The sequence below is a fragment of the Rhinoderma darwinii genome, chromosome 2 (genome assembly GCF_050947455.1).
Source record: "Rhinoderma darwinii isolate aRhiDar2 chromosome 2, aRhiDar2.hap1, whole genome shotgun sequence".
Lineage (NCBI taxonomy): Eukaryota > Metazoa > Chordata > Amphibia > Anura > Rhinodermatidae > Rhinoderma > Rhinoderma darwinii.
In genome coordinates, this window is record NC_134688.1 from 119,817,736 (window position 1) to 119,841,020 (window position 23,285).

At 41.8% G+C, this 23,285-nt stretch overlaps 1 protein-coding gene across 2 annotated transcripts in view; it reads right to left on the bottom strand.

Moving 5' to 3' along the window:
* The window catches only part of NR4A1 (nuclear receptor subfamily 4 group A member 1), a 50,041-nt gene that overhangs the window by 21,293 nt on the left and 5,463 nt on the right, over window positions 1-23,285 (bottom strand). The window contains exon 2 of one of the 2 annotated variants that reach the window (XM_075852235.1): window positions 1,665-1,711. The exons of the other annotated variant lie outside the window; for it this stretch is intronic. The gene's annotated coding sequence lies outside the window, so the exon portion shown is untranslated. The remainder of the gene's footprint in view (window positions 1-1,664; window positions 1,712-23,285) is intronic. 2 annotated transcript variants of the gene reach the window in all.

Sequence of the window (23,285 nt, forward strand, 5' to 3'; positions counted from 1 at the left end):
TTCCCACGAGGTGTAATTTTACGCGTCGCTGTCAAAAGACGTGGCGTAAAAATACGCACGCGTCAAAGAAGTGCATGTCACTTCTTGGGACGTTTTTGGAGCCGTTTTCCATTGACTCCATTGAAAAACAGCTCCAATAACGTCCGTAAAATATGCCGTGATAAACGCGAGTAGTTACAAAAACGTCTGAAAATCAGGAGCTGTTTTCAGGCGAAAACAGCGCTGTAATTTCAGACGTATTTTGCTGCTGCATGTGAACATACCCTCAGTGCCTCCAGGGGAAGTAAACATAGTTTTCTTGATCATATAACTTGTATGACCGAGACAAAAAGGTATGTTTACAATGCTCTCCACTTTACCGCTCTGTCAACAGTTTTGAGGCATTTAAATTGCTGACAGATTCCCAACTTAACGTTGCCCATATAAATGTAATATTTGTCAGAACAGAAGTATAGGAATAGTACACTCCTAAAATCTGTGAGTGCATATCATTTTGAGGCAAAATAAAAAAAAGACGACCATAAATACTACATGGATAAAGAACAATTGATGTGTATCCATAATGCCCAAAAAACTGCGCGGAATCTGATGTGAGGAAAAAAACAAAAACCACTAATGCTTCGAGAACTTGTTTTGTTTTTTTTAAACACAGTGGGATAAGCGGCTGGTGGAAATGGCATTGCTTTGTTTTGTAATAAATCTGTTAGCTGTCAAATAGATCATGGTCGGCTCTATAGAGGCCTTTAACATAGCACCACAGAAACCTACCCTGCCTGGAACTATTGACCCAGGCATTTTTAGCAACATGGTCTTGCTGGTTACCATGACAGCCGCCAAGAATGGGAGCGAGCTGAGCAATAAACTGTACCGGCACGGAGGGAAAAATACACCATAGATACAGTACACAGTCTTCGCTCGCTTTCAGTAAACACAATTTATTTTACTCATTTGCTTTTTAACATTAAGGAGCTTTTACACCTAAAATAAAAATTCAAAAAAGTGAATCCTTGAGTTGTCCCTTTTCTTCCGCATCGTTATAAATTTTAGTCAGACATTTCTTAGCTATATCTGTATGTGGGGAAAGGTGGATGACCAGCCATTTGACCGCCATTATAGTGCCCACATCGGTTGTTAATCGGCTTTCCCGGACTCCTGCATGACAAAACGCATCCCTCACTCTCATATACCGGCATTCCTAGACAATCCATCACTCCGGCAAAGCTAGAGGACAACCTTTTTATCATGGTAGCCATATAGGTTGTCATCGTGCTTTTGGCTGCGTTCACATCTGCGTGAACAGAATGGATACCGTAGTCGACTACGCAATTAAAGGTAATCTGTCAGCAGTTTTGAGGACTCAAAACCATATAGGGGGAACGGCGGAACCCCTGCAACAAGAAGACAAACGGAAACCATTTGCACCGGATCAGTCACCATTGAAATCAATGGTGATGGAAACCTCTGGTTTCTGTTTGTGTCAGTCAGGGCTCCGTTCCAACGTAACACTGACGCAGATGTGAACGCAGCCTAAGAAAGGGTTGAATTGAGTTTTTAGCCATGCACTAAAGAACTAGCTGTTATCTGATGCAACGTTCCGTTTTATGCTTTGTCAGGCTGGCTAGAACAATGACATACATGTATATGTTTTATGTATATATAATTACCTCATTGGCCTCTCGTTCCACTCTGTGGTTTATGGGTCATTAGTCACCTAAAATGTGTAAAGAAAATCCATATCACACTTACTTAGTAATTATTCTCTATACTGCATATGGTCAAGCAGTCATGCATTAAGAGTAGTAATCACCAGAGATAACACTTCACTTACGTCAGTAGGAAACTTGACTTGGTTAAGAGAAAGATAGAGATGATACGCTTAGGTCTGATTTTCTACAAGGTTTTATCGCCAGTTACTGAATGAAGAGATACACACGGGGGAGGGGAGGGGGCAGATTGAGCTTAACCCTTGGCCTCTACTCGTGACACCAACCCTTCAGGTGCTCTAAAATAAAGAGATTTGTTTTATAGATTTTATTTTCCTAAACGTAACGCCTTTCTACGTCACATCGATTCCACTTTATTTTTCAAATAATATTTAAGTAAGATCACTTTCAGACGAGCATTTTTTATATATGTATTCCATTTGTTTTTGCGGACCAGTACACCGTTGAATCAATGAGACTATTTACACATGTATGAAACACGCACGGATTTTAAAATCGGGTCCGTGTATGTTGCGTTGTGCATCAGTGTGCTTTGCGAGTGGAATGCGTTATTCACACACACTCGCAAAGCACATCTTTCCTTTTTTTAAATGATTGTCAACAATTGATAGGCAAATCACGCAAATCACACGCAAGGGCATCCGTGTGCGGTGCGTGGTCTTCATGCGCCCATTGACTTCAATGGAAGCGTAGGTGTGTGATCACGCACCAATATAGGACATGCAGTGAGTTCATGCAGCAGACTCTCGCTGCGTGAAAAATCACGCATGTGTGAATGGCCCCATTGAAATCAATGGGTCCGTGTGCCGTGCGTTGTTTCAATGCACAGCACATGGACGTGAATCACGCTCGTGTGAATGGGGCCTAAGAGATAGATATGTACAACATTTTCAGCCTGGTCTATTGTTGATATCATCCTTCTTTTATCGGTTTGTTTTATTAACAAATTCAAATAAAATTGATTAGGTTTTAATTTATTAGTGTGTAAATCATGGTTTATTTGCTCCTATAAAGGTTAGATTTTGGTCAATTACATGTTTTTGGGAGTTTTTAAGCCTTTTTCTTCCGAAGGACTGTATATAAGTATAGAATTAACACGTTGCGGATTCAAAAATCTGCAGCATGCCCCAAATTCCATGCAGATTTTTTCCGCTACATGTGGATGAGGAATCCGCACAGAAAATCTATAGCAATTCCGCAGCGTGTGACTTCATCCTAATAGTACAACACCAATAGGAGTACATTGCATTACGGAAAAAAATATATATATTTTAATAAAGTTCATAAAACCTAGCCTATACATAATTTTTAGGTTACAAATAAGACAAAAACATAAGTCATCCTGTATTGAGATAATGTTGATAAGTCTAGGTAAGCACTTTAGCGTCAAACATTTACCTTTCTTTGGCTGACTGACCTGAGGTTGACAATTGAAAATAGCTATATAAAGAAGTTTATAAGGGTATGTTCACACGACAACGCAAAATACGTCTGAAATTACGGAGCTGTTTTCAGGCGAAAAAAGCTCTGGAATTTCAGACGTTTTTGCATGTACTCGCATTTTTCGCGGCGTCTTTTACGGACGTAATTGGAGCTGTTCTTCATTGGAGTCAATGTAAAACGGCTTCAAAAACGTCCCAAGAAGTGTCCTGCACTTTGACGCGTGGTTGTAATTTTACGCGCCGCCTTTTGACAGCGACGCGTAAAATGACAGCTCGTCTGCACAGAACATTGTAAAAACCCATTGCAGGCAATGGGCAGACGTATTGGAGCCGTCTTTTCAGGCGTAATACGCCTGAATTACGTCTGAAAGTAGGTCGTGTGCACATACCCTTAGGGTAAGGACACACGCAGTGGCTGCAGACCGTTATTTACCTGCAAAAATGCATGGACATTAACAACCATTTAACATCGCACCAATTTTCTGTAAAACCACATGAAGGCTCGCTGTGTGGCCACATCACGGCTGTGCCCTGGCTACTACATCTGTCCTTACCCTTCGTATTATAAAAATGACCAGGTATATATAAAGTGAGATCAGATAACCAGACACCATAGTGTACAGACCAAGTGGGCTACATCCCTTGAAGATGATTATTATATTTTTGTTGCGGCTCTTGAGGTTTGGGGTGTTGTTTTCTTTCGCATACTTTGCTAGTAATAATGTATCTTTCACTGGTCTTTAACTTTAAAACCACACTACCATTACACAAATCTTTTTAGTAAAACATTTTTTCTACTTTATACATATATAGGATTTCTAAAACTGCACATTTCTAATAAAATAGTTATATTTTTCTTCTTTCCTTGACACGTTTTTAACAAGATATCCGTGTGCATACTGTACCCTTTTTAAGAGAAAGAACCAAGCTCTGCACATAAAACATATTTTACACCGCCACTGTCACATGCTGGCAATGGAATAGGTAAATATGGAAATCCACTGCTGCAGAGAGAAATGCATACAGAAATAGGTTATGCACTTTTCCTATTGTTAAAGTCTATTTTGGGAGTCCTCTCTGGGTTCAGTTAAGCAGGTCCACACACACGCGTAATTAATACAACTTTATGGCATGTTTGCGTTGGATTCTTGGAAAAAGGCCCAGGGCTGCTGCTTTTCGGAATGTGATGGCGGTTATTATTAAGGAATGCTTCGCCAACAACCTTCTGGGATCCTAGCCACTGCCTAAAGAACACTTTAAATAACTTATTGATGCATGATGAATGCATGTTAAGGAAAGAGAAAGGCGGCACAGATGGCATTCTAGAAATTGAGAGATTATGTTTAATTCAATGTGTTTTGTGACTTCTGTTTTTATGGCTCTTCTTTTTAAACGTATCTTTAAAGGGTAACTAAACGTTCAACAAACTTCTGACATGTCAGAAGTTTTGATTGGTGGGGGTCCGAGCACCCCCACCAAATCGCTAAAACGAAGTGGCAGAAGCGCCCGTGTGAGGGCTGAGTCGCTTAGTTTCTGTTCACCTTTTTCCAGAAAGCCGATGTATCGGAGCACGGGCTCAGACTTTCTATTGAGCCCGTACTCCGATACATTGATTTCCGGAAAAGGCCAAACAGAAACAAAGTGGCGGAGTGCTCACACGAGCGCTTCTGCCGCTTCATTTTAGCGATTGGTGGGGGTCTCAGTGCTCGGATCCCACCAATCAAAACCTCTGACATGTCACTGTGACATGTCAGAAGTTTGTTGAACATTTAGTTGCACTTTAAAGAGGTTGTCCAGGATCATAAAGACATGGCCAATTTCTTCTAGCAACAATGCTACACCTGTCCATGGGTTGTGTCTGGTACTGCAGCTCAACTCCATTTAAAGGGGTTTGCCTTTCAGGGATATTTATAGCATATCCACAGGATAATTTTAGGGCCACTTCCTGATTACATGGTCGGAAATTCTGCAAACTGTTTTCGTAACTCCCATAAGTGTGAATGGCAGTTACGGAAACCGCGTAGCTCGCGTAATTTCCAACCATGCTCTGGAGGAGCAGAATGCAACACTGAGGAGGATAGACAATCTTGAGCTGAGCTTGCTGCTCACGGAGCATGCAGTTAGTGGGTTACAACTGGAGGGTGAAGACATGGGTGAGCAGGATCAGGTAAGTAACTGGGTTAATGTAGTTAGGGGCAGTAGAAAGGGGTCAAAGAAAAGGAAGGCCGATCCGGTTTCTGACATTCCAGGCAAAATTGCCAAGTTGGGTGATGATGCGAGGGTGTCAGTCTCAGAAATGGCAGCCCTAGTGGATACTGATCTCCCTAACAGCCGGGAGAACAGCCCAGCTAGTAGTCGGCGGGATGGCAATGCAGGTAAACCAAGACAATTGATAGTCGTAGGGGATTCTATAATCAGGAAGATGGATAGAATAATTTGTCGCCAAGACCACCTCAACCGAATGGTTTGCTGTCTCCCTGGTGCCAGGGTTCGGCATGTGGTGGAACGGGTGGACAAATTGCTGGGAGGGGCTGGTGATGATCCAGCTGTCGTGGTCCATGTCGGTACCAACGACAGAATAAATGGTAGGTGGAGGAGCCTTAAGAATAATTTTAAAGAACTAGGCTACAAGCTGAAGGGAAGGACCTCCAAAGTAGTATTCTTAGGAATACTGCCTGTGCCATGCGCATCACAGGAAAGACAGCGGGAGCTCAGGGAGTTAAATGCATGGCTGAAGTCTTGGTGTAGAGGAGAAGGATTTGGGTTCCTAGAGCACTGGGCTGACTTTTCATTGGGGTACAAACTGTATTCTGCAGATGATTTGCACCTAAATGGAAGGGGGTCCGCTGTGCTGGGGGAGAGAATTCTAGCTGGGGTGGCGGAGTATTTAAACTAGGGCTGAGGAGGGAGGTCAATGTAGAAAAAAAAGGGGTAGCCAGGTTAGAGAGGGGTCAGACTATATTGGTGGGGGGAGAAACAGAATGTGGGGAGAGGACTAGACAACAAGATAAGGAGATCCTTTCGTTACAAAACATCAGTGTAAATAAAAAGGCCCGATTAATGTCAAATCACATTTCTGATAATAAAAGTGAAAAACTGACAGGCAAGTTAAAGTGTATGTTCACAAATGCCAGAAGTCTAGCAAGCAAAATGGGGGAGCTGGAGGCCTTGATAATGGAAGAAAATATAGATATAGTTGGTGTTGCTGAAACATGGCTGGACTCTTCACATGACTGCGCTGTAAATCTACAGGGTTTTACACTTTTTCGGAAAGACAGGACAAATAGGAAAGGTGGTGGTGTATGTCTGTATGTGAGAAGTGATATGAAGGCGAGTGTGAAAGAGACAATAGTGGGTGAAGACTGTGAGGAGGTTGAAACCTTGTGGGTCGAACTAGAAAGGGAGGTAAACACTGAAAAAATTACTTTTGGTGTAATCTATAGACCCCCCAATATAACTGAGGAGATGGAAGTTCAGCTATATAAACAGATGGAGCGGGCTGCACAGGCGGGTACTGTAGTGATAATGTAGGAAAATTTTATGGGCCAGTTTGTGGAAGACCCGACTAGAGGTGAAGCTCTGTTGGATCTGGTAATTTCTAATAATGCAGAGCTTGTTGGGAATGTCAATGTTCGTGAAAACCTCGGTAACAGTGATCATAATATAGTTACATTTTACCTATACTGTAAAAAACAAACGCAGGCTGGGAGGGCAAAAACATTTAATTTTAAGAAAGCCAATTTCCCCAGGATGAGGGCTGCAATTCAGGATATAGACTGGGAAGAACGAATGTCAAATAATGGAACAAATGATAAATGGGAGATTTTCACATCTACTTTGAGTTATTATAGTGCAAAATTTATTCCTATAGGTAACAAGTATAAACGACTCAAATTAAACCCCACATGGCTTACACCTTCTGTGAAAGGGGCAATACACGACAAAAAACGGGCATTTAAAAAATACAAATCTGAGGGTACAGCTGTAGCCTTTGTAAAATATAAAGAGCTTAATAAAATCTGTAAAAATGTAATAAAATTAGCAAAAATACAAAATGAAAGGCAGGTGGCCAAGGATAGTAAAACAAATCCCAAAAAATTCTTCAAGTATATAAATGCTAAAAAGCCAAGGTCTGAACATGTAGGACCCCTAGATAATGGTAATGGGGAGTTGATCACAGGGGATCAAGAGAAGGCAGAGTTACTAAATGGGTTCTTTAGCTCTGTATATACAACAGAAGAAAGAGCAGCTGATGTAGCCGGTGCCAGTGCTGTTAATATATCAGTTGATATACTGAATTGGATGAATGTAGATATGGTCCAAGCTAAATTAAATAAAATAAATGTGCACAAGGCCCCGGGACCAGATGGGTTACACCCTAGAGTCCTTAAGGAGCTTAGTTCAGTTATTTCTGTCCCCCTTTTCATAATATTCAGAGAATCTCTAGTGACTGGTATAGTGCCAAGGGACTGGCGCAGGGCAAATGTGGTGCCTATTTTCAAAAAGGGCTCTAGGTCTTCCTCAGGTAATTATAGACCAGTAAGCTTAACATCCATCGTGAGGAAAATGTTTGAGGGGCTATTGAGGGACTATATACAGGATTATGTGACAATAAATAGCATTATAAGTGACAGCCTGCACGGTTTTACTAAGGACAGAAGTTGTCAAACTAACCTAATCTGTTTTTATGAAGAGGTGAGCAGAAGTCTAGACAGAGGGGCCACTGTGGATTTAGTGTTTTTGGACTTTGCAAAGGCATTTGACACTGTCCCCCATAGACGCCTAATGGGTAAATTAAGGACTATAGGTTTAGAAAATATAGTTTGTAATTGGATTGAGAATTGGCTCAAGGACCGTATCCAGAGAGTTGTGGTCAATGATTCCTACTCTGAATGGTCCCCGGTTATAAGTGGTGTACCCCAGGGTTCAGTGCTGGGACCACTATTATTCAACTTATTTATTAATGATATAGAAGATGGGATTAATAGCACTATTTCTATTTTTGCAGATGACACCAAGCTATGTAATATAGTTCAGTCTATGGAAGATGTTCATGAATTGCAGGCAGATTTAAAGAGGCTCTGTCACCAGATTTTGCAACCCCTATCTGCTATTGCAGCAGATAGGCGCTGCAATGTAGAGAACAGTAACGTTTTTATTTTTAAAAAACGAGCATTTTTGGCCAAGTTATGACCATTTTTGTAATTATGCAAATGAGGCTTGCAAAAGTCCAAGTGGGTGTGTTTAAAAGTAAAAGTCCAAGTGGGCGTGTATTATGTGCGTACATCGGGGCATTTTTAATACTTTTACTAGCTGGGCGCTGTGAAGAGAAGTAACATCCTCTTCTCTTCAGAACGCCCAGCTTGTGACAGTGCAGATCTGTGACGTCACTCACAGGTCCTGCATCGTGACGGCCACATCGGCAGCAGAGGCTACAGTTGATTCTGCAGCAGCATCAGCGTTTGCAGGTAAGATCGACTTACCTGCAAACGCTGATGCTGCTGCAGAATCAACTGTAGCCTCTGGTGCCGATGTGGCCGTCATGATGCAGGACCTGTGAGTGACGTCACAGATCTGCACTGTCACAAGCTGGGCGTTCTGAAGAGAAGAGGATGTTACTTCTCATCAGAGCGCCCAGCTAGTGAAAGTATTAAAAACGCCCCGATGTACGCACATAATACACGCCCACTTGGACTTTTACTTTTAAACACACCCACTTGGACTTTTGCAAGCCTCATTTGCATAACTACAAAAATGGTCATAACTTGGCCAAAAATGCTCGTTTTTTTAAAATAAAAACGTTACTGTAATCTACATTGCAGCGCCTATCTGTTGCAATAGCAGATAGGGGTTGCAAAATCTGGTGACAGAGCCTCTTTAAACAAACTAAGTGTTTGGGCGTCCACTTGGCAGATGAAGTTTAATGTAGATAAATGTAAAGTTATGCATCTGGGTACCAACAACCTGCATGCATCATATGTCCTAGGGGGAGCTACACTAGCGGATTCACTTGTGGAGAAGGATCTGGGTGTACTTGTAAATCATAAACTCAATAACAGCATGCAATGTCAATCAGCTGCTTCAAAGGCCAGCAGGATATTGTCGTGTATTAAAAGAGGCATGGACTCGCAGGACAGGGATGTAATATTACCACTTTACAAAGCATTAGTGAGGCCTCATCTAGAATATGCAGTTCAGTTCTGGGCTCCAGTTCATAGAAAGGATTCCCTGGAGTTGGAAAAAATACAAAGAAGAGCAACAAAGCTAATTAGGGGCATGGAGAATTTAAGTTATGAGGAAAGATTGAAAGAATTAAACCTATTTAGCCTTGAAAAAAGACGACTAAGGGGGGACATGATTAACTTATATAAATATATTAATGGCACATACAAAAAATATGGTGAAATCCTGTTCCTTGTAAAACCCCCTCAAAAAACAAGGGGGCACTCCCTCCGTCTGGAGAAAAAAAGGTTCAAGCTGCAGAGGCGACAAGCCTTCCTTACTGTGAGAACGGTGAATCTATGGAATAGCCTACCGCAGGAGCTGGTCACAGCAGGGACAGTACATGGCTTTAAAAAAGGGTTAGATAATTTCCTAGAACAAAAAAATATTAGCTCCTATGTGTAGAAATTTTTCCTTCCCTTTTCCCTTCCCTTGGTTGAACTTGATGGACATGTGTCTTTTTTCAGCCGTACTAACTATGTAACTATGTAATCAGGAAGTGGCCCGGGAGGCAGCGGGAACAGAGAAAGGTATGACAGGGTTTAGGAGGCCCTGTTCTAGAGATAGGTGTGGGTCCCAGAGGTGGGACCCGCATCAATCTGACATGGCATATTTTGTGGACAATTCTTTAACCTTCATGTAATCACAAAATATAGTCACTTATAAGATATGTAGATAAATCGATAGATAGAGATATCTGGGGTAAACAAAATACTAAAGGCTTTAAAAACCCACTAAGACCAACCCAATAGGCAATTTTATTTTATAGTCATTTGAAAACCCCAAAAGAATATTTCTTGGCTACCTGGGATTTGTACAGACCTGATTATATACATGTAAAGTGTACAGAAATTTGTCTGGTGGGGGGGGACAAATGCACCACTTCGTAAACCTCAGACCTGTGGAAATTCTGGCAAGAAATAACACATGGAACTACATACTATTAAATTATACGCTCTTCTAAATCCTTTTTTACAGGCTAAGTGCAAGAAATAGATGTTTAACAAGTCGACATTCTCCAATTATGTACAATGGAGCAGGAAACTACCCATGCTGATAGTTGTGAGGGTTGTCTGGTTTTAAAAAAATAAATAAATTTCCAAGTATTATATTAGAAAATAAAGAAGATCCCCTGTTCAGGCCCCTCCTCTATTGGCCAGAGCAGAGTGAGCCATCCGTCTAATGCTTCATTTGTCCTTTGGGGGCACTGTAGAAGAATTAAACACTTGATGCCCCACAGAAAACATTACCAAGAGCAACTCTGGAGCATATCCAGTTGCTCTTTCAAGTGAAATAAATGTACAGACTTACAGAATAGGCACATGTAAAGTTTTTGTTTATTGGGATTAAGATCTATTTAAACGGAGTTAAGCCTAATTTTACAATGAGTAGGCAGATCCCTGCTTTATCATTTATGGACTAATGTTAAATAACAGTCTATAAGGAGTATCCAGGATAATTCAATTATTTTGACATTTGCTGTTTGTGCTGTTAAACAGTGGAAAATTGAAGCACAGTACTGACGAAAACAAGATGTGCGGAGGCCCCTGCTTAGGACAATTTACAACCTTTGGTGTTTTCCCTAACCTCAGAAATAATACAAGGAGATTCTATACATTCCTTCCATACACTAAAACCAGTGCAGTAAGTAGAATTAATAGACAGTCAGAGAGAAAAACCCCAACAGTGAGAGAGGAACAGGAATCCTTCCAGACATGGATTTATTTTTTTCCTCCCCCCCCCCTTCATTTTGTATACTTTCTGAATTACTTGTCATACACGGTCCGGTAACTGAATCGAATGATGTGTATTCATAGTTCATTCTCAACACCACAGGAAATGCAAAATGAAATACCACAACTACTCACTAAATAGATCTGCAACATATAGGATGGAACGTAAACACAATATCAGGTTTACTATAGCTGTGGATCCTATAAAAAGCCGGCTGGGCACGTAGTGCCAAGTTACTAAAGTTGTCGTGCGATCAATCCTTACAACATAGCACTTAATTAAAATCTTCCAACACAATTTTTGAAACCATTTTGAGGTCTGTTGCGGCAGTAAGGTAATAGGGGTCGCACCTTGAACATGTTAAATAGATTTATTTTTACTGCCTAATTTATTACAGAACCAGCGATTCGGTTTTATGCAACAGCTTACAGCGTAGCTAGTTGAGCCAGTATCGGAGGCTAACAGAAATATTATAATTTTACAGATGATCATATCATCGTAATAGAGGTTTGGAGTATGTGGCCTGTGAGGGACAGTCATGAGGTTTCACATGACACAAAACAGGAGGTAATAATATAACACAGTATGACTGCAGGTAGTGACTAGTACGTCAGTATGCCAATAACTACATCACTAAGTGGAGGAACTGCTTATTGCAACTAGTCCGTTCACAGCTTTCATCTGCCAGCATGCCTTAGGCCAAGTTCACACACCTGTCACAATGTTTCTAGAACGGTTTCCTACTGAAAACTGCAGGCGTGGTATTGCATGTAAAAATCCATTTTTATATGTGATTTTCTATTGCATAGTTTTACCCCATTGAAGTAAATGGAAAGAAAACCAACACAAAAGGGCCATAGAGACCATACGGTGTCTCAAGAAAACAGGTTTGGTACCACATAAAAGAACTGCACTTACAGTTTTCACATGGAATTTACTAGGCCGCATTTTCCCCCTCTGAAGCCACATACCGTATACAGTAGCATATTGTAGATGGGGTTCTTAGGAAACATGGAGAAACACTTGTCATCGTTGCTCTCTTCTTGAACCGACATCCTAGTTGTTGTCATAGAACAGCCTCAGCCTACTATGGATGTCATGGCTATCAAGGGGTGGATTAAGGTGGGGAACGATCGCCCCCCACCCTCTAAGGCCCCATGCCCACTTCGGTTTTTACCTTCAGGGTGCTATCCGTTGTCACGGATAGAACCTTGAACCCATTCATTTCAATGGGGCCATGCACTCTTCCGTTGTTTTAACGGAACCGCACGGCCGTTCCGTCAAAAGTAGGGCAGGTCCTACTCCTGCCCGTTTTTGACTGAACAGTCTCGGCCTTCTCATTAAATTTGGTCCGTGAAACAACGAGCTGAACACGGAAGCCATCCGTGTCAAGCCCGTGTGTGACAGGACCGTCAATAACGGCGTTCAACGGCCGACGGAAGTGTGCATGAGGCCTAAACAACAGCATATATATTTTGTGTTGTGTTTTAATTGACAATTATGTACTGGATTTATCCAATAGATAACGTCCGGTAATACTTCCCTTGTGTGGAGGCACCCGGGCGGATTTAAAATTGTATCCAAAAAAACATTACACCAAAGTTTTATAAAAGCCACATTCCAGAATAATGATACAAATATAGGGGTAATATAAAAAGACCACTGTAGAACCGTAGATGACAAACCTGCAAAAACAGCTCCAATATTAGGTTATTTCACGTAACACAATTAGAAGCTGCAGAACGTTCAATAACAAAACAAGGTTGAGCGTACATCAGCAATTTGGAAGACCAGTTTATGACAGATGGTCTGTCAATCACAATGTGTTGCGGATAAGAAATTAAATTAGTGTATAAAATACCGCCACTAAAGTATGCAAAATGAGATGTGACTGTGCGGAGACGTCGCTTAATAACTGGAAAGTCTGTCCTTTTCCTCCTTGTGCCATACACATTTCTTCAAGACTCCTAATATGGGCAAATAGCCTGGGCACCTGTTATGAACATTCATATAAAAGAGACCACCACAACACTGCTGTAACTGTGCAATGAAAAAAAAAATTGCATAATAAACACCTGCTTCACGCTGGACAGACATATCAGCCTTTCCAGTTGCGTTTCTGCCCCATTAGTAAAATTGGCAGCGAACCCATTTAATAAAGACCAAACCCTGCAACTAAATTTTAGTATTCGCACATCGGTTTATATTCTGCTAAATAAATAATATATCTATATATCTCTATCTAAAACCTTAAAAATAAAAGAAATAATTTAAAGAGGCTCTGTCACCAGATTGCAGCAGATCGGCGCTGCAATGTAGATTACAGTAACGTTTTTATTTTTAAAAAACGAGCATTTTTGGCCAAGTTATGACCATTTTCGTATTTATGCAAATGAGGCTTGCAAAAGTACAACTGGGCGTGTTGAAAAGTAAAAGTACAACTGGGCGTGTATTATGTGCGTACATCGGGGCGTTTTTACTACTTTTACTAGCTTTGCGTTGTGTATAGAAGTATCATCCACGTATCATCCACGTAGCTGGAACTGTAATCCGCGTTGTATTTTCCGTACGGAAAATCTGAAGTATTTCTCTCCCATGCGAATCCAGCTGTAGGATTCGTTCACACAGGCAGTTTCTGCTACTAAAAATCTGTTCTGTACATTTGAATGGGTTTATTTCTGCAGCATGTGCTTAGATTTCTACAAGTCCATACGCTGTGTATATACGGAGCAGAAAAAAACACTCAGATTGACCTGTGGTGCGTAATTTTATTCCGCAGCATGTCAATTGTATTTGTGTAGGCGCTGCTTATTTTTTCCAGGTTTTCCTCTTTGAATTCAACGGGGAGGTAAAACCCGCAACAAATAGCAGTTGTTGCGTGTTTTTTTTGCGGCGGGTTCGTTGCGAAAACGCAACACAGAAAAAAAAAATTTTACACTTACCCAGGAGTCAGTGTTTCTTCCTTTGGCCCGTTTTTCTGGAATCATGTTTCATCCAGTGTGACCACTGCAGCCAAACATAGGCTGTAGCGGCAGTCACGTGTGATGAAATGTCATCCCAAGAGGCTTGTCTGGATGACGGGCTTCATCCCATGTGACCGCCGCTGCAACGTCACCCCAAGTGGGCAGCCTGCTAGCAGGCCCGTCTAAGTGCTGCAGTTTTCCACAGCGGACATTCTGGGCGAAATGTTGTGAGACTCACGCAGCTCTGTTCTGCTTAATTGTGTAAGAGCAGACAAACATTTTAAAGCCATACGTGATTTAAGGTGTGACGTACTGGATGGTGGAGTCTAAGGCACCAGACAACCCTACAGTTAGGCTATATCATACACCGTTCTTTCTCCTGCAGGGATGTAACATAAAGCAACTGCGTTCAACAGTGATGCCCATATGGCCCTAAAGCTGCCAGATACTGAAATCTTTCTCGAATACCTATGGTTGACGAGACATCTCTCTATTCTCAGGCCCTGACACAATTTCCCATCTTTGAAAACTATCTTACCCACAGTGGGTTTAACTGATGCCAGGGGAACCAAATGACACAATCTGCACTGATGGTAAAGAGTGCTCATTTTACATGCTCATGGGTACAGATGAAAAGTCTTATCAATTTATGGGGGTCTTTATCACTCTATCAATAAACATAGTCTTATCGTTTTGTGTGATTCTGAGCCTGGAGATGACAGGTTTTTTTTTGTTTTTTTTTAACATTTATTGATGTTTTGATGAAAACCGAAGCATTTACATGGCATGAATGACAATATTCAAGAAGCAACAGAGCTGGTTACACGCTACAATTTGGAATTTTAGCCCAAATTATTTTCCATATTCAATGTGACAAACCCACATGGTTAACTATACAAAAAAAAAAAAGTTCTGCATCAGTCCATCCTTGGCATGAAACATTGGAATGGGGAGATGGGGTAGTGAAAGGGCAGACGCTATACTGGCGTTCCTTACCGGTGTCTATTTATCATAAGTAATAATGTTGGCATGTTGATAAATTGTAGTATGCGGTGATCTTCCTCTACTCATAATCAGGATAGTTGTTTTTCTATGTATGTGGGTTCATGATGTGCGACTACATGCAGCAGTCACCGATCTTACATACAGTTACCATGACAATGAGGCAGATGGTGACACGTTCTCGCTGAATACTGAAAATCTCGAAACTGTGCCCATGCTACTGTGTTTTCTGCCTGATAAACTCTGCTTTGTTACAAAAATATACAAAAAGCCGCACAACAAAAGCATCGGTAGATTTATATTATTCCACACAGCACAACCAGCAGTTACCAAATCAGATTATATTTAAATGAATATGTAGATCGGATGAAGTAATAATCATTCCCACCTGTTCTGTATGGATAATCTAATTTCTGGTGCTAAATCCTTACCACCACTCCCTTATTACATATTAACCATATAGTCTCTATGTAGAATTATATTGTTGCCGGTGGAGTGCTTTGGCTCCGTGTGTCCACCATAGCCTAACAGAGAACAAAGTGGGTTTTATGACTCGGATAAACAGAGAAAGTAACTGTCGGTGTTAAATAGTTGGAGGACGCTGCTGGAGCATCTCTTATAATTCTGCTTTGTGCCATTTCTCCGTTTTCCCCTTGGAATTGTATAAATAATTTGACAACTAGGAGTTACTATTCCACTTGCTGCTGTCCCAATACAGTCTGACACACTCAGCACTGATTGGACAGAGTGACACTCCCCTTTGAGAAATGGAAAGGTAACACCCAGTTGTCAATTTAGTCATACATTTCCAGGAGGAATGACAGAGGTAGCAGAACTCTAAGAAAAGCAGCTAAAAGGTCACCTTTTTAACTTGGCATATAGCTGATATTATCCAATTTTTCCTTTTTTTCCTAATATAATTTACGCGATTTAACAATATTGACAACTAGGCAGCGGATAAATCATCTATATAGTTAGCCATATATCTACATTAAAGGGGAGTTACCAAAGACATATCAATTGGAAATACCGTCAATGTCTAATAAGTGGGAGGGTTTGACCACACCGTGGCGCTGCAACACATTTACATACACTTGAATGGAAATGAGCTGCAATATTAGATAAAGCCCATGGACAAGAGTGGCGCTGTTTCTAGGGGGCAGGGGCAGATCCTTTTTCTTATTATAAACAACACCTTAAAGGTCAAGTAAGATCCAGTAAAACAACCCCAGTGATCACCTTATCAGTCACATTATAACGGGGAGTAACGCATGCATGTCATTTTGGATCGGATGGGGCAAACTGGCCGCTGCTAGACCCTTGTGGTGCCACTAACCTCCTGGAAAACTATAGGATCTGACTGGAAACATACTGTCCGTGTTTGCTCCAACAGCAGACTGCCTTGCAGTCTTGTTGACATTGCAGATCTAAAGATCTGTCGGAAGGAGATGTGCGATTTAGTGTAGACAAAATAAAGATGGACACCAGTAAAGGAGAGTTCCAGACATTTCCTGCATGACTAGTAAGACCATGAAGATTCTACAATCCACATTCCAGTGAAGTAGGAGGAAAGTTCTGGAATTTTTCTGGAGGTTTGAATGACCAATAAGATAATGATTTGTGTGAAAGATGTAAATCCCAGCTAACCGGGGGCACACAGGCAGTTATGGTACGTAATACCATTGTCCATATATTGTGACCACTCACTGAAGCTACCGGTAACAGTCTTGACCACCCCGTGCCATTGTAGGGTACAGTAAGGCCTGATTCACACAAGCGCTGCGCATCTCGGACGTGAAAAACTGCAGTTTTTCACGTCAGAGGTGCATCCGTGCTCAGCGTTGCGGGACCCGATGTCACGCATCCACCATAGTTGAGAGTCTATGGAGGGATGCGTGATGCGTGAAAAGATAGGACATGTCCTATTTTCCCACAGACCCTTCACACAGTCCGTTGAAACGGCTGTGTGAACGACCACATTGAATTACATAGGTCCGTGGGACTGCCGCTGTTTCAACGGCCGTCCCACGGATGTTTAACACGTTCGTGTGAATCAGGCCTAATAAAAGTACTTTATTTATAGAAATGAACAACGAGCCTTTGAAGTACTATTTAGATATGTAAAATACCCCCTAGACAACCAAGCGCCGTCGGACACCCCCTTCTCCCTTACACCTCACCAATCCGACAGGATCTATTAAAAAAAAAACAAAAAAAAAAAAAACCCACGTTCTTAGGCAATATAAAGGTTATTGTAGATTTTGCTGGTATCCTGCACTCCGTCTACTACTTTGCTCGTCATTCTCTAATCACACAGTTTTGTTGAGTCTCTGCACAGACTTTTATCACTGGATCCAAAACAAATAGTCTTACAAGCAGGGTCATTAGATCTTCATGTGACGAATAAATGTGAAAGTCAGACTGATAGACGTTATTAACTGTAGACATCGGTCTACATAGTGCACTATAGGAGGAAGTGCATGAATTCTAGGGGTTCTGTACTTTAATAAAGCAGCATCAGAAAGGGTTTGCCAGAACGTGAGATTGCAGCAATAATTACTATGTGAACTGGTAAAACTGATGGGATCTGATCACTATCTAGAAAGTTTTTTTTGTTATCACATCATAGTTTGTAAACCGTGATTGGAAAACCCCATTATGGGAATGGCAAAATAAATAATTTTTCGGCAACAGAAGCAAAGTTAATGGAAAACTGTTCCCAACCACGCAAAATATTTATGGCATGGGTATCAATAGGCAAGTTCCTACAGTCCTACAGAATGGGAATCCATTCTGTGTTTTTATTTTGCGGTTCTCGTTTTAACAAAACCTCTGGCGACAACAAAAAGTGTAAGGCCACAGGTAGTGGCGGCCAAAGAACAGCTGCAATGTGGCTGAAATCTGCACATGTGATTTTACTGCAAATCAGTGGGACATTTTAAACCAATTGTTAATGGCTTTGTGGTTTCTCATGTAAACAGCAGTTTTACCTGCAAAACTATGCGGCCATTAACTATCAATTTGAAAAGTTATCAAGAGGTAAAACCGCGTGTTGCCATGGATTTCAGCCAACCAGAAGCTGCTACGTATGGCTTACCCCAAAACACAACAGATTTTAATATGTAGTAATTTTTAAAAATAAAATAAAATCAACATTAGGAAAGTAGGTCAGAATAAAATAAGTACACCCTTCCTATTTCCACAACTAATTAGCAACCAAGTGTAACTAATCAAATGCACAAGATCTGAAGAACTCAGGTGTGTGTCTACATCATGCCTAGAACAAAGGACATCAACCATAACACTTTAGGGATTGTCGCTAATCAATCTGGGAAGGGTACGGTCCCACGCCCACATGCCATGTCCAATGGCTGCACAATACCCGGCTGGTAATACCTGACAAAATCAAGCAGCTATTGGACATTGCAATTGAGCCAGGCTTTCACCGCATGTGGCTGACGTTACGTGGGACCGTGCCCCAAGCCGGAGTTCACACGGTGCGGATACGCTGTGTAAAAGCACGCAGCATGTCCGCCGCAGGGAATTCCGGGCGAAAAACCACACCAAACTGTGTAGGGGGCTATGTGGTAGAGCGAACATCGATCACTATCTCTTTGCTGCTATGGGTAAGGCTGTTTTTTTAAGCGATGTATCTATGCACTGACACTTTCTCCTGTTCCCCCTTCGGGATAATCAGTATTGAACCCTTTTTGGGTCTGAAATATATCTTGTAACCACTCAATACAGCCTGTGTATCTCTACATGTTATCCAGCAATTTTCATGTTTCGCTCCATTAATTATACTAGGGCCTTGTCCTTACATGTATTTTCAATAAAAAAAAAATCATACTTTTGGCTATAAGCTCTGGTTCATTTTTTGTATGGCTGGAATGTCCACTGCAGAAACCTGCAGCACTTAGACACTTCATTCCAGGAGACCGTTGCAGCCTGGGATTGGCTGCAGTGGCGGTCACATGGGATGAAGAGTCATCCCAGGGGGCCGGCCCTCTGACGTCACCCAGGCCGGCCTCTTGGGGTGACATTTCATTCCATTTGACCGCCGCTACAGCCTGTGATTGGCTGCAGCGTTCACATGGGATAAAACATCATCCCAGGAGGCCGTGCTGGAGGGAGGAACATAGACTTCTGGGTAAGTATAAAAATTTTTGTCTTTCTGAGTTGCACTTTTTTCTGTGGAATCGCACCGAACCCAGCCGCAAAAAAACAACAACTGCTATTTGTCATGGGTATTACCACCCCATTTCAATTCAATGGGGGAAAACCTGCAACAAATAAGAAGCATTTACGCAAATACAATTGACATACTGTGGAATAAAATTCCAAATCGCAGGTCAATTTGAGCGTTTTTTCAGTTGCGGAAAATCGGAGGTACTTACGCAACGTGTGAACTGACCCTAATAAGGCCATTTCCAAATAATTCACCATTCAGCCACAAGGATTGTTACCAAATAGGCCTTCTTCACAGTGTGCAGATTTGATGGAGGTTTTGAATAAATTTTTAAAGCGAAAACCAGAAATGGATCCAGAACAGAAAACTTTAAGGCCTTCTTCTCTAAATCTCTTCTGTTTAGGCCCCCTTACTGGATTTGGCTTAAAAAACACATTCAAAATATGCATGAAACCTGCACTGTGTGAACTTGGCCACAGAGAAGCTTCAAGACAGTTGCCAATCTTCCCAGGAGTGTGCGTCCCAGCAAAACCAGTCCAAGGTCAGATTTAATGTCTAGACCTACGGGCCTCTGGAAGCACATGAAATGTTTATGTTCACGACAGCACAATTACAAAAAGACTGAACAAGTATGACTGTCCTGTAAGGCACTAGGACCTTTATGTCAAATGCCTTCTTAATGAGTGTGGGGGGGGGGGGGGGTTTAATTATTTTTCCAGGCTTTTTAGGAAAAGTGAAGTAAATATATGTCCTTTTTTGGTTTGAAGGCTTTTCAGGAAGCAGAACTACTGGGGTGGGTTAAGGCCCTATCCACACGGCGGATTTTGCGTGGCAGGTGCTGCCGCAAAATCCGCTGCGGAACTATTCCCGTCGTCAGTAGGAAGATTCCTTCCTCCTATTGACTTCAAAATCCGCCCGAAGATCAAGCCGGACGCTTCTTTTTTATCGCTAACGGAAAATCAGCTGGAGAGAAACAGAAGCGTCCGACTCCCATTGAAACGAATGGGAGGCGGAAATTTCCTCAGTGTGGACATACCCTAAGGGGAGGGTTTATATAGAGCCGCACTGGAAACTTGCACCAGCGTAATCTGGTGAAGACTGACGATTTTCCATGCATACCCTCCCTATTAGTTTTTTTGCAGGCAGAAAAAAAAAAAAAAATCTGCCTCAAAATTCCTTCAGGACTTTGAACTGCCTGCGCTTTTTTGCGGTGTATTTTGGTTGCATGACGCTAATGCACGGACCGCGGGCAAAAAACGACGTGAAAAACGCTCAGAAACTAGTGCCGCTGTTTTTTTCTGCCTCCCATTGATTTCAATGGGAGATCAGAAGTGGAAACCTCGGCAAGAAAGGACATGCCACCCCCCCCCCCCCCCCACGAGCGGCTAAAAGCCGCCCGGGGAAAAAAACTGCCTCTGCCTCTGCCTCCCATCAAAATTTAAGGGGGGGGGGGGCACTGATTCGACAGTTTCCGCATCAAAATCAGCACCGAAAAAAAAAACTCAGTGTGAACAGGGCCTAAGATGGTTTTCTCGATAAAACTTTGTTATTCTGACACTGCTATTCTGTTTTTAGTAAATGCCACAGCTACCAGAAGGGAGAGTCTTGCCTGGACATCAAGTCATCATTGAACATCAAGAACATGCCCACCCAGGAATTAGCTAGCATGGTTTAATCAACTGGCAAGGCCTCACATTTTTATTTCCTGCCCTTTGTTAAATAAAAGCTGTGGCCGACCCCCTGTCCATTTGAATGGAATTTGTTTGTCAAAACAAGGTGGAAAAAGTTCTGAAATAATTCAACATGACAAAAACCTGGCATTTTAAGAGTATGTGCACACGACCATTTTTCAGGCGTAATGGAGGCATTTTACGCCTCGAATTACGCCTGAAAAGACGGCTCCAATACGTCGGCAAACATCTGCCCATTGCTTGCAATGGGTCTTACGATGTTCTGTGCAGACGAGCGGTCATTTTATGCGTCGCTGTCAAAAGACGGCGCGTAAAATTACGGCCGCGTCAAAGAAGTGCAGGACACTTCTTGGGACGTAATTGGAGCCGTTTTTCATTGACTCCAATGAAAACCAGCTCCTATTACGTCCGTAAAAGACGCCGCAAAAAACGCGAGTACATGCAATTACATCTGAAATTCAGGAGCTGTTTTCTCCCGAAAACAGCTCCATAATTTCAGACGTAACTGGTGTTGTCGTGTACACATACCCTGTGTATAGACTTTATAGAGTGTGTGTGTATATATATATATACGTGTTATATCAAGTCCAGAGTCAGCGCAGCATCTACCAGGAAATTTTAGAGCACTTCATGCTTCCCTCTGCTGACACGCTTTATGGAGATGCGGATTTCATTTTCCAGCAGGACTTGGCACCAAAAGTACCAATACCTGGTTTAATAACTACAGTATCACTGCGCTTGATTGGCCAGCAAACTCGTCTGACCTAAACCCTATAGAGAATCTATGGGGTATTGTCAAGAGGTAGATGAGAGACACCAGACCCAACAATGCAGACGAGCTGAAGGCCGCTATCAAAGCAACCTGGGCTTCCATAACACCTCAGCAGTGCCACAGGCTGATCGCCTCCATGCCACGCCGCATTGATGCAGTAATTCATGCAGAAGGAGCCCCGACCAAGTATTGCGTGCAAATACTGTACATACTTTTCAGTAGGCCAACATTTCGGTATTAAAAATCATATTTGAAATTGGGCTTATATAAATATTACAATTTTCTAAGAGACTACATTTTGGGTTTTCATTAACTATTACCATAATCCTCAACATTACAAGAAAAAAACTGCTGGAAATAGATCACTGTGTGTAATGAATCTATATAACATATGTGCTTCACTTTTTGAATTGAATTACTGAAATTAACTTTCTGATGATATTCTAATTCATTGAGAAGGACTAGTATATATCAGATAGAGATAGGAGAGCAGAACTCTTCTCTGTGTGCAGTGTATAGAAGACATGATAGCAGTAAGGGTATGTTCACACGAGGGCGTCCGTTACGGCTGAAATTACGGGGATGTTTCAGCCTGAAAACATCCCCGTAATTTCAGCCGTACCGGCATGTGCAGGCGCTTGAACGCCGCGTCCATTACGGCCGTAATTAGCGCTGCTATTCATTGGAGTCAATGAATAACGGCTCCAATTACGGCCAAAGAAGTGACAGGTCACTTCTTTGACGCGGGCGTCTATTTACGCGCCGTCATTTGACAGCGGCGCGTAAATATACGCCTCGTGTGAACAGACAAACGTCTGCCCATTGCTTTCAATGGGCAGATGTTTGTCAGCGCTATTGAGGCGCTATTTTCAGACGTAATTCGGGGCAAAAACGCCCGAATTACGTCCGTAAATAGGCCGTGTGAACATACCCTTATGCTTCACCGACTAGCTCAAGGACAACTGAGAATTAGAGAGGGAGCCTGCAGAGAGGAAAACTGCTAAAATAAAATATGAAGGATTCAAGTCATAGAATGGCCAGAAATACTGTAATTCCTATGTACACACACATGACAGCTTATTCTTAAAAGTCACCTGAAAGTTAGGTACGCTTTAGATTGGGCTGAAATTGTGGCAAAATAATGATCCCAAGCACTTCAGCAAACCAACATCTGAACGACTAAAGAAGAAAAAAAAAAAAAGATCAAGATGTTGGAAGGGCCAAGTCCAGGTGTAGATCTCAACCCCATTGAGATTCTGTGCATAATCAAATATACTCAAATGAACTGGAGCAATGCTGTAAAAAGAGTAGGGCAACATATCTCTAAAACAACGTGAGAAACTAGTAAACTCCTCCAGAAAACGTGAACTTCAAGTAATTTACTGAACTATATGGACAAATTCAGTGTATATTTTCAGAGTATTTCTAGACGTATAGGCTGAACGGAAGTAGAAATGAGATATAAACATAGATTATTAAAGCCTCATTCACATAAGCATTCAAATAAGGTTAAAATACAGACTTAGGCCCCATGCACACGACCGCA